Source organism: Schistocerca piceifrons, chromosome X (assembly GCF_021461385.2).
Source record: "Schistocerca piceifrons isolate TAMUIC-IGC-003096 chromosome X, iqSchPice1.1, whole genome shotgun sequence".
NCBI lineage: Eukaryota > Metazoa > Arthropoda > Insecta > Orthoptera > Acrididae > Schistocerca > Schistocerca piceifrons.
Genome location: NC_060149.1, coordinates 35,343,741 through 35,348,337, shown reverse-complemented (window position 1 = coordinate 35,348,337; position 4,597 = coordinate 35,343,741).

The following is a 4,597-nucleotide window of genomic DNA, read 5'->3' as shown; positions in this document are numbered from 1 at the left end:
TGTACGGACGACTTTGCTAGCGACTACACTGACGAAACCTCGCTCCTTTGCCGAGCAGATAGTTAGAATAACCTTCAGCTAAGTCCATGGCTACGACCTAGCAAGGCGCCATTAGCCTTGCATAGCAATTGATACTTATCGTATAAAGCATGTCTCATCGAGAACGATGTATACAACAAGGATGGATTAAAGTTAAGTATTCCAAAAGCTACGTACTTTTCTTTATAGCATTCATTACGTATCCTGTTTCAGACCTCACGCCATCCTTCGTGTGTTTATAGCGTGCATTGCGGTCCCCTCAAATCATACTGTGTCGGCACTTCTGTCGACACATCATAGTTGGTGGTGACTTCAATTTACCTTCGATATGTTAGCGGAAATACATGTTTAATTCCGTAGGTACGCATAAAAATCATCCGAAATTGTGCTAAACGCATTCTCTGAAAATGATTTCGAGCAGTTAGTTCATGAACCCACACGAACGGTTGTTGAAACGCACTTGAGGTCTTAACAACATATAATCCTGAGTTAATAACGAGCATCAAAGCGGATACGGGGATTAGTGAACAGCCCGCATCTCGTGGTCATGTGGTAGCGTTCTCGCTTCCCACGCCCGGGTTCCCGGATTCGATTCCCGGCGGGGTCAGGAATTTTCTCTGCCTCGTGATGGTTGGGTGTTGTGTGCTGTCCTTAGGTTAGTTAGGTTTAAGTAGTTCTAAGTTCTAGGGGACTGATGACCATAGCTGTTAAGTCCCATAGTGCTGAGAACCATTTGAACCATTTTTGATTAGTGAACACAAGGTTGTCGTAGCGAAACTGAATATTGTAACACCCAAATTTTCCAAAAATAAACGAAAAATATATGTATTAAAAAAAGCAGATAAAAATTCACTTAACGCCTTCCTGAGAGACAGTCTCCACTCCATCCAAATTAACAATGTAAGTGCAGACCAGATGTGGCTTGAATTCAAATAAATAGTTTCGGTAGCAATTGAGAGTTTTATACCAAATAAAGTAACAAACGGTGGAGCTAATCTCCCATGGCACACAAACGGGTAAGAATGTTGTTGCAGAAACAACGAAAAAAACATGCCAAATTAGACGGACGCAAATCTCCAAATTTGGCGATTTTTTACAGAAAATCTAAATTTAGCGTGGACTTCAATGCGAGATGCTTATAATAGTTTCCACAACGAAACTTAGTCTCGAAACCTGGCAGACAATCTCAAGAAATGGCTCAAATGGCTCTGAGCACTATGGGACTTGACTTCTAAGATCATCAGTCCCCTAGAACTTCGAACTAATTAAACCTAACTAACCTAAAGACATCACACACATCCATGCCCGAGGCAGGATTCGAAACTGCGACCGTAACGGTCGCGTGGTTCTAGACTGTAGCGCCTAGAACCGCACGAAAAACCCCAAGAGATTCTTGTCGTATGTGAAGCATGGAGGCGGGAAGACGCAATCAATGCCTTCTCTGCGCGATAGCAATGGGGATACTATCGAAGACAGTGCTGTCAAAACAGAGTTATTAAACACACCCTTCCGAAATTCCTTTACCAAAGAAGACGAAGTAAATACTCCAGAATTCGATGAGTAACATAGAAGTAGATATCTTCGGGTAGCGAAGCAACTTAAATCACTTAACAAAAGCAAGTTTTCTGGTCCAGACTGTATACCAATGATGTTCCTTTCAGAGTGTGATGATGGAATAGCGCATACAACCGTTCTCACGACGAAAGGTTCGTACCCAAAGACTGGAAAGTTGCACAGGTCATACCAATATTCAAGAAAGGTAGTAGGAGTAATCAACTAAATTAAAGTCCCATATCATTAACGTCGATGTGCGGCAGGATTTTGGAACATATATTGGGTTCGAACATTATGAATTACGTCGAAGGAAACGGTCTATTGACACACAGTCAACACGGATTTAGGAAACATCTATCTTGTGAGACGCAAATAGCTCTTTACTCACATTAGGTGTTGAGTGCTATTGACAAGAGATTTCAAATTGATTCCCTATTTCTGGATTTCGGGAAGGCTTTTGACACTGTACCACACAAGCGGCTTGTAGTGAATTGCGTGCCTATGAAATATGGTCTCAGTTATGTGAGTGGATTTGTGATTTCCTGTCAGAGAGCTCAGAGTTCGTAGCAATTGACGGAGAGTCATCCAGTAAAATATATGTGATTTCTGGCGTTCTCCAAGGCGGTGTTACAGGCCCTCTGCTGTTCCTCAACTGTATAAACGATTTAGGAAACAATCCGAGCAGCCGTCTTAGGATGTTTTCAGATGATGCTGTCGTTTATCGTCTAGTCACCAGAAGATCAAAACAAATTGGAAAACGATTTAGAAAAGATATCTGTATGGTGAGAAAATTAGCAATTGACCCTAAATAACGAAAATTGTGAGGTCATCGATATGAGTGCTAAAAGGAACCCATTAAACTTCGGTTACATGGTAAATGAGTCAAATCTAAAGGCAGTAAATTGAGCTAAATACCTAGGATTTACAATTACGAACAACTTAAATTGTAACACATAGAGAACGTTGTGGGGAAGGTCAACCAAAGACTGCGTTTTACTGGCAGGATTCTAAAAAAATGTAACAGATCTACTATGGAGACTGCCTACACTACACTTGTCCGTCCTCTTTTAGTATACTGCTGCGCAGTATGGGATCCTTACCAGATACGACTCACGAAGTACGTCGAAAAACTTCAAAGAAGGCCAGCACTTTTTGTATTATCTTGAAATACAGGAGAGAGTGTCACTGAAACGATACAGGATTCAGGATGATCATCATTAAGACAAATGCGTTTTTTGTTGCGGCGGGAACTTCTCACGAAATTTCAATCACGAACTTTCTTCTGCGGCCCCAAGGGCTCGGCATTCATTTGCTGGGTACGGGCTTGGCAATCCCGGGGTTCCTGAGCTGGGGCCTGGTACGCGCCGCCAGTCCCCTGTCATCGTAAGCTCTGGGCATACTTCAGCGACCACCGTGCGGCGCGGCGGTGGAACGTGGTGTGTCTCAGGGCATGAGGATCTTGGCTTGACCGCCTGGATCGCGAGGAAGGAATAAACCTCTATAAAAAAAAACCTCAATCTCATGGTGTGCTGTGCGCTGATGAGATGCATGGCTGTAGAGATGGAACGGTAGTTAGCGGGCACCCTCTGGGGAACCTGCCGCACCTCAGTTGTATAAGGCTTACTCAGGCACGCGGGGCTCTGAGTGGACCCTTACTGCCCTAGCTGCTCTTGCGACCGCAATGGATCCTCCGAAATCCTCTTTTCCTCCTCCCAGCGGAAAGGGAGAGCCGCTGGAAGGTTCTAACACCCAGTCTTTCAAGAGGGCTCGTGAAGTTAGTCCCCCTGACCCCGGCACTTTTTTGACAAGTCCAGTTCAAAAATGGTTCAAATGGCTCTGAGCACTATGGGACTTATCTTCTGAGGTCATAAGCCCCCTAGAACTTAGAACTACTTAAACCTAACTAACCTAAGGACATCACACACATCAATTTCCGAGGCAGGATTCGAACCTGCGACCATAGCGGTCGCGCGGCTCCAGACTGTAGCGCCTAGAACCGCTCGGCCACCTCGGCCGGCGCTTGCGTATTATGTATGACCTTGCTAGTGGAAACTTCCAATTCCCAGCAGGCAACTAACCTCCACTCTGCTAAATTCCTTGGGGAATATGCCATAGACACTGAACTGCACAGCACCTTGAATTATAGCCAAGTTGTTGTGACATGCTGGGATCTAGTCGACATTCCCAGGGAAGAACTGCAACGTGAGTGAGCTCCGGAAGGTACAGTTGACGTACAACATATCATGGAGAGAGTTGACGGCAATCTTATCAAATCCGACTCCTTTATTCTGACCTTCAGTGGCACAAAACGTCCTGAGCATGTTACGGATGGTTTCCTTCGCCTTGGTGTGAGGCCTTATTTCCCGACCCCAATGCGCCGTTTTAAATGCCAGCGTTTTGGGCATATCACCTTAGGGTGTAAAGGCAAAGAGACTTGTGGCAACTATGGTAAGGCCTCTCATGAAGAAGTTGGTTGCTCGTCTCCAGCCAAATGTATCAATTGCTCTGGAACCCACCCTGTTTGGAGTAGGGACTGCCGAATATATTTAGAGGAATGCAAAGTCCAGGAAATAAAAACATCGAAGCGTGTCCCCTATGGTGAGGCCAGAAAGATCTACAATTCGATGCAACCTCCAACAATTACTACATCTTTTGCATCAGTGGTTCAGAAGCCTATTCCAAAAGCAGATGCCTCTACGCAACAGAGGTGGGGAGTGTTGGCACTAACACCTGCCGATGTCAGTGCACTTGCAACGCAGCCAGTGTTTCAGAGCCTGTAGCCCTACTCGAACGGCAGACAAAGGTACAGTGGCGAACTTGGGCCAGCCTGTGGCGCCTCCAACAGCTGACGCTGTTCAGAAGCCCAGTACGGCCGTTACGACTCCCACGTCGGCTCCACCAAAGCCCAGCAAACCGCAAAAAGCTCCTATAAAGCAGCAACAGCAGGCCAAATCACATGGTAAACCGTCTGACCATACAGATGTCGTTTTACATGATGCTTCAT